Genomic DNA, 13,691 nt, shown 5'->3' on the forward strand with positions numbered 1-13,691 from the left:
GTGATACACACAAAGTTCGATCATTCTACCATTGAGGTTTTGATGTTAATGTTAGCGAATTAGACAATTTATGACCATGCTAAGCTATTTCGTGTTTCCCTTGGGAACATCGTTGATGTTCTGCGTTGTCCGCGGAAGCAAGAAAGACGTATGATCGTTTGAATATTTTACCACCATTCCTGACACTCTGGAACGGGAATAGGTTCATGGTTGCTCCAGACAGATGGGTGTTACATTCTACCCAGTATAACATATCTGTAAATATAATTCAGATAATATAATACTTTGAAATGTTTAGCGTTTTGTCTTTCGGACGTGAAGATTTACGTGAGAAAACGATATGGGCGCAATTACTAATCGCAAAACTTTGTACAATATCGCCGGACATGCTGATGACGTAATAAAGCAAACTGTAAATTTCAACTATCAGTAAAATCTAAGAACACCCAATCATATGTATGTCGAAACCATTTCTCTTGCCCTATATCGCTCTCCCGCTTTAACTAGCGGCACTCGTTCCATTAGAAGTATGGATATCTATAATTTAATCTTTATTGTAGCCATCTCCTTCAATGGCCGCGCGAGGGATCATTTTAGTCGCTGCCTTCATATGCACGTAATTCAATTGCTTGGGCAATAACCTGGCTATGATCGAACATTCTTGATCACCAGCAGCCTTGTCTGAGTTTCCTGTCTGACAGATAATGGTGACGATGTCTACTGGTGAACCACATGGATCGCAATAGTTCGTGTGATATTAAGAGCATTGCTTCAGCCCAGCTTTTCAGAATTAATAACAACAATCAAAATATTAGGAGTAAAAAAATTGTTTTCAAATGGCGTGCGAAAGACGAAAGGGTAAACGATTACAGCTCGTCTAGTAAAAAGGCTCAGTAAACGACACGGTTGAATATATAAATGCTACTAAGCGGGATAAAGTCGATAAATCGCTGACTTTAGTGGTTGCTGCCAGCCAAAAGGAGATTGAGTAGACCCAGATGGAAGACGCCCGCCGCGAGCGGAGCGAGTTTTGTAAGGCAAAGAATTATGTCTGTACCCAGTGGTGGCTACTTAGTTTTACTGCTAGTCACAGAAATAGTATTCATTGATGACAAATGCTAACAGGCTTCACGAAACTGATTTATTAAAGGAATACGGTGTGGCTTGGCGAAGTGTAAGTTCTACTATTGATCTGTGAATTTATTGAATATCGCACTCGTTAACCTTTTCCATTTTGCCGTGTGTTTTCAGTGTAAAAGAGACGACAATACGGATGACCAGAGGTAGGTGTCGTGACTATTCGAGGGGACTACTAATTATAAAGCCGTACGTCGTTGGGATTTCTGCGTTTTGTACAAAGTTTATAGGGAAGGAGTTTTAACTCTCACTCCAAACTTCCATGTTCCGCACGAGCAATCAAAGCTCGAGTAGAATAATCTAATAGATCCCGTTCCGCTTATCATGCAACCGCACTGTGATTGTGCTCAGCTTGAACAAACAGCACAATGCTAACTACTTTAGGTCAATGCCTAAAAATAAAAGGAAAACGCTAAAGTAGTGAACGCTGTCTCATGGCGTTCGATTCGGTGAGGGAATTCGTTGGCGCTGATGTCGCTCGCTAGGTGTTATATACTTATTTGCCATCCTATTTTAATACATACATTAGCTGGGTGGGGAATTAATAACTAGTGTGTGACAACGACTAGAAATAATGAAAAAAATAATCAAAGAAAGCAACGCTTCCCGTGGTTCCATACTAAACGGTACGACACCTTTTCATAAGTTTGTTCCTCACGTTGTCAAAGTTAAAAACTGAGCTATAGATGAAGTCTAGACTGACTGTTTGGCGCGCACAGTCCCTGAAGTATTCCTCTTTATTTAAAGAAATTTTAGAAAGTTTAAAAATCCTAACGAACCTTGCTACTGGCAATGGAAGATCATTTTAGTAACAAACTATTAAAAAAGGCTACACTGAAGTCTCTTCATTAAATACACGCTGACAAATAGAATTGTCATGAGCTATATGCAAGTTGAAAAGATAATTTTGGCTGAAAAAAAAAAGTAATCTAATGGTCTCAAAAGCTCAAAGTCGACGATCTGTAGAATGTTTTGTGTTTCTAATCGGATTAAGCAAAAACCTCATTTGACTTAGGTTTTCGACAACAGGAGTTTTTCAGAGTGAAAACATGTAACAGGTTGTTGCCAACGTAAGACATTTTAGAAGTCTCTCCAAATGCGACGCGAGTAAGATAATGAACTACTAAAAAAGGTGTTACATCTTCTCTAAGGTTTTCCAGGTTTAATGGAAAAACAGCTTGATCAAAATGATTGTACCACCTAGGGCGGTAGGGAAGTTATCCGCAATTGAAGAATATGGACAGCACTACTATAGAGTTAATATAGAAGTTCCAGGCGTCCCGTGCCGGAAAATTCAACGAAAGAGTAATTACGCCTGTGAAGCCACCCATAACCTTTAAAGCGTTGCTGATTTCTTTTCGTTCGTTGCAGCATATAAATAAGTAGTTGTCTCACTGAAAATATAGCCAGAAACCGACATATGACTTAGCTGGGCCGTGTGTTGCTACGCAATATCATACGATATCGTATTGAAAATATATGGACATCGACCATCCCGCCATTAACATACCGCAATGAGGGGCAGCGCCTAGCCTCATCGCTATCTGTATAGACTAGAGGCAAACATTTCTGGTTCTTTGGATCATAGCTTTACGACTATAACACGTTATAGGTGCAAAATCTTGCTATAGTATTTCTAAGTCGCACGAACTATTGGTATCGCATTTACCTCGTTTGTCTCCTCCTATTATTATCATCATCGTTCTCCCTTAATCCATTTCTTTTCAGCGAATCATCTCACCATCTACGGAGCAGAATTAGGACCTGCTCGCTACGTTTTAGTAAACTGCAGGACCTACAATTATGTACATAATACGTATGGTAACTTCAGAGGATCGTCAGCTCCTAATATAATTGTCGCACTACTAACTAGTAAGTCGCATAGATGGAATACTTAATAATTAAGAGTCTTTTCTCAGACATAATTTAACTATATATCTATCTATCTATCTATATAACAACAGGTTTTCGTACGTATGGGAAATTGAAAAATTATATACATGTGTACGGGCATATATAAATAGAGCTCTATGGGACGTAGCCTTTAAGAACTTGTCGTTCGCTATGTGAAACGGCCCATTAGACATTGATGATGTCTGGACACGAAGAGATAACTAATCATAGGTTCATGGCAATTTCTCTTCTGCATTCTCGCTGGACAACTAAAAACCATGACAGAACAGTCATTGTAATGACAACGATAGTACTTTATTTACTCATATAGGAGTGTAAAAAAATATTGCGGATCAGCCATGCGCGCCAAACAAAACAGTTTTTGGCTTGTACACGCAGTAGCCTTTGCTGCATAAGCGTTTCAACTGCTCCGGGTGTTCGCTTAAATCTTATTAGAGCGTCCGCCCTGTTGCTATGTGACTACAGTTAGCTAAAGAATTTCTGCATAGTTTTGCCCTTCTAATTAATATATGTCGCCGGAAAGCTCATCGTCTTGTACGTCTTTAAGATCACGTCTTATCCATAGCTAAGACCGTGTTGAAGCGTATGTAAAAATTGAAAAAAAAAAATAATAATTTTACACAATTATATGTGCAGTGTGTAATTTTCAAAAAATGGAACGTTCGTCTTATCCAATCGGTTTTTCGTATCGCTGAGACTCCGACTTTAGTTAAATAGGCTCTATATTTTTTGTGGGAGAAGAAGTACATCTAGATTTTTCATGACAGACTTGGCTCGGAGAGCAGCTTTCCCAAGGTAAGCAGAGAAATTCTGGTTCTAAAATGCAGCACGCCACGTAACTGTACGAGAGGCTTGAAATCAAGGTTATTTCCAGCCATGTTCTAACGGTTCTGAAAAGAAGCCATTTCTACTTAGTGTTGCCTATTGTGCATGGTAAGTTGTGTATCTACTAAACTTGCAAACGCGTGGATTTGTCTGGGTTCAAAACTGGGCCTAATCACTCGTTGTTTCATCCTGAAAGCAAGCCGAGTGACAAAACATTCGTTTTCCTTAGCATTTACACGCTGGGCATAACATGTTTCTGAGGGTCGAAACTTCTCGTTTGTCGACAATATGATGCGAATTTGGAATGAGAGGAAAGGGATGTCTCTATCGTTTAAAAGCAATGTATGGATCGATGACATAGGTTAGAAGGTAACTGTATCGGTGAACCATATATTTGATCAGCTAACGAAGAATAATGACGTTAGTATCTATTGCCTCGTTTCAGATAGGCTGCAACAGGAATAAAATACGTCCACTTTCCAGCGAATGTATTTCAAAGAATCATATAAATGTACCATTACCTTGTACGTGACCTAACCTAATAATATCTGTAGCTCTCACGTAGAAATCAAGGTCTATAACATACTTTAAATATGGTTGCTTCGTTTTTCCGTAATTTTATTTAATTTGCTTTCGGTTCATTTTTGTTCGGCAAAATTGTTACTGGGTAAAACCACGATATAACATTTTCAAGCCCCCGTAAAAAAACTAGCTGAAGTTCACAGCAAAAAACGAGTTATAGCGATACAAATACATCAAGCATGATAGACTATACATACATATATAACACTGACCAAGAGCATCGAAATTTCGTCCAATGCTGCCCAAACTGTGAGGGGCTCCTACTCACGCTGAGCTTCTCTATTTTGTCAGCGAACATCTGGTACAGTTAACGTGTGGTCAAAGGCGAACGGAACTTCCTCTACGATTTTCTCATAAGTACTCGTATAATTCACAACGCATTATCTACTTCGGCTGGCTTATCGCTGGCTATTGGTTTGATTCCGCAAAGGCAAACATGTGTTCTATACTTCGATACTATTTTTACAATTTATACTAAAACGTCCAAATTATTATAGGCCTTCTTTCTGCTTTTACGGAAACTCGCATTTGCATACTTTTCTTTTGGCGAAATAATATACCTATGAAAAGTATGGTAAGTGGAACTCAGGACATATCAGAAGTTAAGCGCCCAACACAGCGAACGATCTCCCGAGACTTTTTTTTTCGAGAGTTATTTCTGATTGAGATACTTATTGAATTATTCCTGAACATATCCCTGCGCTCCCGCGTCAACTCTGTATAATCCGGCCAACCTAATGAACGCATCTATGATCATCTGATTTAGGGAAAGCGAAGAATCAAGCTGGCCTTTCTGTTTCCAGATCTACTGTATCTAGCTCTGAAGAAATGTTGCAACTAAGACGAACGGAGGTACTATATTTGAGAATTGCGCATAATTTCAAAAGAACATCAACAATGACGCCTCGTAGACTCAAGAAATTCAATTGACACACAACGTCCAAGATACGTTTTAACATCTGCATAGGAACGTCTATTGCACGAGATCGTGCAGCTAAACGTAATTTGTATTTCATTGCGCTCAAATCGTTTTCGCAGCAACGTTCAGTGAACGCTCTTAGTTTCAAGTCAGTTTCGTGATTGAACTTGGTTGTTTGAGTAAACTAACTGAGTTTTCAAGTGGCTATTTCGTTAATGGCTGCTCATGAATGTGCGCATGAAGGCGCGTAATTTGTGTACGTTTGTCGGCTATCACATTGGCGTTACGATGTAAAGTCTTAAAATGATACATGTGTGTCAGTTTGTAACGAATTACAATCCGTGAAAGATACTGTACGCTTTGTCAGACTTGAACCTGCTTGACTTGAACCCTCTAACTCTAGTTAGAGTAGAGTATTTCTCCCAAAATAACTCAATATCTATTTTTTCACCAACTCGCATTCTACGCATAATTATACCACATAGCGCCAACGTGTATACACAATGTGTCCAAATGCATAATTAGCCATTTTTAGTTTCCACGTACCACTACATGTTTCACTATATACGAGGGAACAGCTAAAAATATTATAACTTTGGTAGTCTGTCTCCACCCGACTCTATCAGCAGCTGGTCTTTCATTGGTCCCTTGACCCCATTTCGAACGGCTCGATTGGGGCCCGTGTTTGTTCGCGACCTCTCTTATACAGACACTCACTCAGAGGCGACGCGCAATGGAGGTCGTTGACATCTGTGACCTAGTTAGGACGGATCTAAGTGCGGCGGCAGCCGGCTTGCAAGGAAGCGCTCAGAGATGAGAGTTTCCTTCTGCAAAAAAACATCTTTCTATTCGTACCCAACGTTGCCGTGTCTCGCCAGATCTCAGGCACTGCGTTCACCGCCCTTTCGCACGGCGGACATGTAGCTTGACGCATGTTCCTCAGGCGGTCGTAGATGAAGCTCAGTGTAGTAGACTCGTCTATAGTATAGGGACGATGGTGGCTGCTATTGCAATGGGAAAAATCCCAGTTTTTTTTTAGTCATGATTCCATCCAAGCTTCTGGACGAGGAACGAATAAGCTAGCGAGCCCCTTGGCTGACTAGCTTTGTTGAAGTTTATTACTGATCTTGGCGTGAAAACAAATCCAATTGTCTGCGTAGTACGACACGGGTGAGCGGCGAGGCGACCTCGTTCAGCGCGCAGCGGCTGCTGAACAGAATTGTATCGAAGACTGAGTATAGGTATATACGAACAAAAATTCAGTTTCTTATATATTATGGTTACTTGGAAAAATTATATTGATATCTAAAACGAACTGGCAGATTATATCTTTTATTCGTTGCTTTTAATTGACTCGTTCGAATCATTTCCGATCTGTTCACTCTAAATAAATTTACCAACAAACGTAAATAAGCAATGTTAATTGTACGGCCTTCCGAACGTGTAGTTTTATAGGCGTTGCAAGGGATTTTGTACGAATAGTTACTATATTTCGTCCTATTTCAACTGCTGCAAGCAAATGTGGTTACCAGCGTCGGCGTTAGAGAAAGCTTCTATACGTTAGGCAACTTTCTAGATAAGTCCGTTCGGAACCTTTTGGTGTATTTTTCTTAATTTGGAATGGTCGGGGGTATTGATCACACGTCACCGATGGGGGGCACGAATCAGCAGTAAATCTGTTGGTAAGCAGATTTGAGTGGTCGAAGCTAGTACAGGCGCTTCGTCGAGCCCACGAACCGAATACTTGTTAGTCTGAATTAAATATGGTGAAACGATGCTGATCGTTAGAGAGCACCAGAATCCTAAGATATCAAAGGACAGAGCAAGAACATTTTGTTAGAAGAAGACTATTCTACACGATCAGTTAATTCGTTATAAAAAAGCTTTATTTCTTTCATTTTCTGCTCGGATATACGTGGAAAAGCAGCAGACGCAGCTGGCACTCAACTTCACCTTGGAGAAGGATCTGTGCATGCGATGTTTCAGGCTAAAAATCATTGAGAGTACGTCGTTGGTTAGGTGCAGAAATGCTCGATTCATGCTAGCTGGCCTACACACAAAGAATGAAAAGAAAAAAGCTTGCGCAAGCATCAGCTAATATGAACAGCATGAAGAAGCAACGACAACAACCTAATATTCTATGGAATACGTTTTCATCGAAGACATCCATTTTAGACGACCAGAAAGGCGCTTTTTTCAGGAGTGAAAACGAACCGTACATATTTTAAACGTCATACATCGGAATAGGTTGTTTGAATCGGGTGTTATACGCGAAGAACGGTATCTGAATCTAAACCTATAAAACTTCACAGATGTACATATGACCTATGATCTCATCTGCGTGGCACCTAATATATTTCTTTTCCTCTAAGAAGTATAGCATGACTGTTTGTACAATTACGCTGCGGTTGAAGCTCATACATTCAGTTTACTTCTGTCAGCAACATCGTACATTACCTAGCGTACATATCGATTTACTAGTAAAAAGGGAGGCTCCGTAAAGGTTCCTAGTTAACCTTCGAATCAGAAGGCTGCAGATGCTTAGATGGATCTTCTGCACTCTGCTGCATGTCCAGCTAATTCCTTTTATTGAAGCATGAAAAGTAATAGCAATAATAACAATAATAATAAATATTGCAATTATCCCATATAATTCGATCGCGAATTAAAGATTGTTCAAAATGGAAATACTTTAGTCCGTTTGTACAGTATTGCCTTGGATAATGTCTGCGTTTCTCGGCTTTTAATTTCATTATTGTAGGTAAAATCGATTGTGTGCAACATAAAATTTGTTGTTATTCCTAATAATTGAATCTAGTAAACGTTGTCCAACACAGGCACCTCCAAGGTCCTATATCAGAGGTGTTTTGTAGGCTAAAAAAAATCTGATTCTCCAAAAGTTTATGCTCTACATCACAAATGTGGTCGTCTATTATTTAGTGTAGAGGCGTGAAAAGTTAAGGGTAGACATTAGAGAGGAAAGGCGGTGTCGTTGATAAGGTGTTCGATTCAATAAATATCAGTATAGATAGATTAATAGATACGTCCTTACTAGATGGATCTAGGCATTTTCCGAATCGGGAAGTCAGTTTAAGCACTTATCCAAATAGATACTGGTCGCGATGAACAACTGTATAAAGCCCTGCGGAATTGAGTTAGAACTCCATCTAGTCCCCCTTTTCTAAACGACGCAATGGGGGAAAATGCGAAAGAATATGAATGTAGGTACTGTGACGTCATAAAACGCCAATAAAAAGCTAAGAGGACGCTTTGCATAGACAAAGTTGATAAGCATGTGCTGATAACTTGTCTGCCGGTATGTATATATAGAGCAAGGAGTTTTCGTTAGACAACCTCAACTTCGTTCTATAGCAAACGGACCACTGAAACGCGTTAGTAGCTTGTGGTCAAGGGTGGCATCGTGGCAGTTCGATCGGCCCCACTAGAGGATGTGACAGTAGTATATTACGCTATAGCCCGTACCTTAGGACATACCATCAACAAGACTTAGCTCATGAATATAATTTCGCTCACTGACTGCGCGAGCGGTTATCGAAATAGATTCAATTTCAAAGTTTATGCATGTACGCACACAAGATAGGGTTGACACAGAAACCGACCTACGTGTCTCTACCCGTATTTACCATATTCGCCTAAACGGCAGAAGAGCTGCTTGTGGAAGACTTAAGGCATTCGTCCCATATGTAGGATATCAATCGACCTTTTGCTCTAATACGAGCTTTAGACGGTCTTCATTGTAGAAAAAAAATGCGGTAATTAGGATGGGTAGAAAGAGGGAGATAATGAAATGCTTCTTGCTTTATGGTGGCCTTGACGGTTGCCTGAGGCCATGATAATAGTTTACTCGAATAATCGGGCGTTTTAATATATTTGCTTTATTAAAGCGACAGAAAACAATAAAGTTGTATTTCGGTTCTATTTCTTTATTATCTACTATCTACGTCACCACAGCATTATACACGACCATCAATAATAGCAGTATTGTCTATAAGCTTTGATGTATATCTTGAATAGAGTTTTGGAGGTTTGATATGTTGCACAACTTTTCACAAAAAATTCCTAAAAACAGACGTCCAGAATATTGTGTATCTTTACACTTTTGTAACCTTTATTTACTGAAAAGCATGTGTGCCGGAAATCTATAATTTTCCATGTGTTATTATTACAAGACCAATTGGTTCTAGATGTTCACTCACTTATAGTTTAAGCCAGTTAACTCAATTGTTACAGCCATGCCATTTGGGTATAATAGTGAGAATGAAAACAAAAGCTTATATTGTATACAGAAGATATTGCCCCCAGCTAGCAAGCAATGGGCAAACTAGAACTTTCATTTTCGGTTTCCGTTTCACAAGCCGTTCGCAAATAATCCTATTCTTAGGAACGTAAAATTAATGAGGCAGAAACCACACATCCTGCCATAATGATTGTTTTTTCTGTAAGAAAGACCATTACATCCCTTCTTTATGGGCGTCCATGTTTGCTTACCGTGGAGACCTATTTTGATTGCGAAGTGCATGCTTTTTACGCTGATCAAACGTAATGAAGTAGTAAACCTAAATCAAAAACTGACTGATTGATTTCTATTAAAGTCCCACCTATAGAATATCTTATAGTTTGTGTGAATAAAAAAGGTTGAAAAAATTGTAGGAAAAACCATAACTCCTTAGCCTATCTTTTTCGCGTAAAAATAGTCTTCTCGAAATAGCCATTAGAAAAAGAAACTTTCGGTAGTACGCTAAATTGTCTAGTTAGGTGTTTGCATCTATAAAAGAATATCTAACTAACTGTGATAGAGTACATATATATAAAATGTATTAATTTTGGGCATAATTTTGACAACGAATATGGTCAACAAATTTATTTTACAGTGAATCTAGCGAAGTGCTTTTCATAAGGTTCTTTGTCGTTGTGAAATGGCGCCGGGCATATGACAACGAGGGCAACATAAACGCAGTGTAATGGTTGTATACAGCGCAGAGAAAGTGACTTGACAACGCGCCTTTTTAGCTTACTAATGCCGAGGTTAGACTAGTCGATTCCATTTTTGTGTTGATAATGAGATGACAGGAGTTCTCGTTAATGCTCGAAAAGACAAGGCCAAAAGAGTAGACCAGCGAATCCGAATGAAGGAGGATTGGCCGGTTGACCAACACATAGTTAAGGCCCAAAGGTTTCTACAAAGAAGGCGTGGTTTGGGACAGGCCGAAAGTGCACGGGACACATTTGTGGAACATCTCAAAATAAAACTATACGAACTTGACCAACCGGAGGAAACAGTTTTAGGACTGTTCCTCAACCACAAGTGCAAGAACCGTGAAACTTCTAAATAGTCCAAGCGCACTAAGCTGGCGCTATCAGAAATTGAAACTACAGCCATCAAATAATACATTTTCAGCTAAATTTTAAATTAAACATCCATATATCAAATTCAATACTAACTTGAATAACATCACAGCACTAAAACATATATATATATATATATATATATATCTTAGATTGTTACTACGGAAATTGGATTTTTTTTGCGCTTGTTCCACGCTCTAACAGCTTTTTGAACAGCCAAATGCCATCGCTCGCGTTTCCATATGTAATTTTTCTATCTATAGTTCCTCTATGAAAATCAGTTATTCTTTATAAAGCATGGGAAACACCACGATCTCACGGACTTAAATCGGGAAATTAAATGGATTAGAGTCAACGTTGTGTATTCCTTTGTTTAATTCCGAATGTAATTGAGGAGGGCGATGAGATCTGGCATTGTTATCCAGTAATCTAAGTAACTGTGTGCTTTCGATTACCGTTCCAATTGTCCTTGAGCCCTATTTTCGACAAGTGTTTCACTGTAGTGTAAATGCCCCTCAGGTTTATTGCAATTAGTAATATTCCCTTCCATTCGAAACTACTTGGCACTGTCACCGAATCCGACATCTCTTTAGGGCGACACCATTCTTTCGCTCGGCCTTTCTCCGTCTGGTAGCGGAAATTAAATCATGCCTCGTCGCAGGCAGATTTTTTGTTAATTAAAGTTCCGTAAATTTTATTTAAAGTTACCACACTAACTGGCCTAGAATCAGTTCACAGGTTAATTAATTTTCGTATTTAGGGTTAACTCTGTAACACGTTGCAAGTAAGATGCCCGTTTAGGTCAAGATAACCCTTAAACTCTAAGCTCTTCCTCTGTGGAAAACCCTTTTGATTGTGGCAATACGTTTTTCTTTTTTGGGTTCCGATATGTTCTTAGTTTCATCAATTTCCATTTCCTCAAACGTTTGCTTGATTTCCATACTGTATCTTCATTTAAAGCTCTCTGGCCTAATGGCTTTGCCAATCTCCGCGAATTTTGACTGTTGAGCGTTAGTTTTCAAACTAAAAGCGATGTTTTTCCTTTCAAACTTAGTTCTCCTAGAGTAAACTCGTTTTCACTCGGAAGTTTTTAGAAGACTGGCGTATTTAAAATTTGTTCAATTTCAAAGTCCGTATGATTCTCTTATAGCACTTTAATATACTTGTTTTTTTTTACCAGTATTTCATAAACAACTTAAAGGGAAGCATGTTAAACACACTTGTGTCTCTGTTTAATTATTAAAATGATTCGAGTATGTGACTAATCACCAGGAAGTAGTTTCTATTGTTATATTTATACCTAATACAATCTGAGAGAGTAACGTCATTGCCTTAATAGCTGCTGATCACAACAAACAATTACACGCAAGACGAGATCTTACTTGCTCGCCCGGTGTCATGGTTAATAGTCGACCGGCCGGCGAGCTACACAGAAACGCCCTAAGTGTAAAAGTAAATGGCAGAGAACAACGACCCTCCACTGCATACTTATTGAAGATAATATTAGAGGTAACGGACGTAAACGTTGAAACATGGAGGGATGAGATCAGAGGATTTGGATAACTATTAGTTACGTTTTAAGTAAATAAGTTGAACAATGGCCATACGAATAACGAAATCCTTGGTACGAGAGAAATCCTGGATTCTCTTTGTTACAAAATAATGGGTATCTGGGTGAAGCGGAAAGGCATAAAGCTTTATATACAGGCTGGATAAGCTTAAATTTAATAATGTCACGTGTCAATGACGCGTCGCTTTCGGCCAAGCTCTCTGCCTGTTCCTCAAATGGAAAAGGTCATTTTAAAAATGAAATTTTCCAACCGCTGCAGCCGACAATATTGTAAAGAACCTCAAATCAAATGAAACCTTAATGCATTTTTTTTAATATTAAAGACTGCAGTTGTATAAAAGTTGTAAAATAAAATTGAAAAATATCTGTTAAGTCACCATCGTAGTTAATCATGTTGACCAAAAGAAAAGGTCGAATTATAAAAACCAGACAATTTGGCTTTATGTTCGGCTCGTGTACCAAAAATGCTATGCTAAAGGTCAGAACTTCCTGGTAAAGTATATTCACGGTAGCTATGTCTCTAGAGCTTATATAAGGTAGCTTTTCATAATGGGATCTTCCAGCGTTTGTGCCGAGTAAGTCTAATGTTCTGTAAGCTTAGAGAAACAAGAAACATACGGTCAAATTGAAGCGAAAAAAGCGGTGTCATAAATACTGACTGCGGCGTCCCCGGGAAGCGCTTAGGCACAACGCTTTGAGGTATATGTGCTTCCCGTCAAATGATTCAGTTTGCGGATGACGTTCGTGCTTCTGAAGCGTCGCGTGTGCAATTACTCAAAACCATTTAAAGCTAGGGGGACAAGTAGCTTTTAGATGGAACGCAAAAATGATTAAAATAGACTTCTGCAAAACGCAGAGATGTATTGTGCTTGTCTATGAAATCGCATGTCTGTACCGCTACACCTATGGCACGTAGATCTGATACTAATCTCAAATTGTTCTTAACTTGGTAACTTGCTAGATAATGTTGCATATAGCTTGTCCTGGTATAGAAGTACCTGACAGTTTCGGCTATTCTAGAATAACTTTCCAACAAAACGTAATAATCGAACATCTACAAGGCTATCCGAATACTATTCGCATGAGTTTTCAGATGTACCTATAGTCTTCCTTTCTTTGATCAGGGCTAAAATGTTGAATATTACATAACGAAGTAGTCTACCTCCGACCACATAGCTTGCGTTCTATGATTCTTCGTGACAAAGATGGGTCCTAAATGTGTTTGATAAAGGTAAGACGGAAAGTATCGCAAACCCATAAGATGATAAGAAAATACTAGATTACTATAACATCTTCACATAACGTTTGCCCTTTTGAGCTGAAGTGCAACAATTACTTTAAGCTATACTTAACTAAAACCGGAATATCATGGTCTAT

General features: G+C 38.9%; 1 long non-coding RNA gene across 7 annotated transcripts; it reads left to right on the forward strand.

Moving 5' to 3' along the window:
- Positions 1–941: 941 nt before the first annotated feature.
- On the forward strand, positions 942–10,060 carry LOC111272976 (uncharacterized). 7 transcript variants are annotated; one of them, XR_015315912.1, is made up of 5 exons: positions 942–1,032; positions 1,252–1,283; positions 2,289–2,442; positions 2,866–3,009; positions 4,322–10,060. It is a non-coding gene; the product is annotated as an uncharacterized LOC111272976 (long non-coding RNA). The 7 variants fall into 7 exon arrangements; XR_002687811.2 differs by lacking the exon at positions 2,289–2,442; XR_015315911.1 differs by having other exon boundaries at positions 948–1,283.
- Positions 10,061–13,691: the final 3,631 nt, after the last annotated feature.

Source organism: Varroa jacobsoni, unplaced genomic scaffold, assembly GCF_002532875.2.
Source record: "Varroa jacobsoni isolate VJ856 unplaced genomic scaffold, vjacob_1.0 contig04123, whole genome shotgun sequence".
NCBI lineage: Eukaryota > Metazoa > Arthropoda > Arachnida > Mesostigmata > Varroidae > Varroa > Varroa jacobsoni.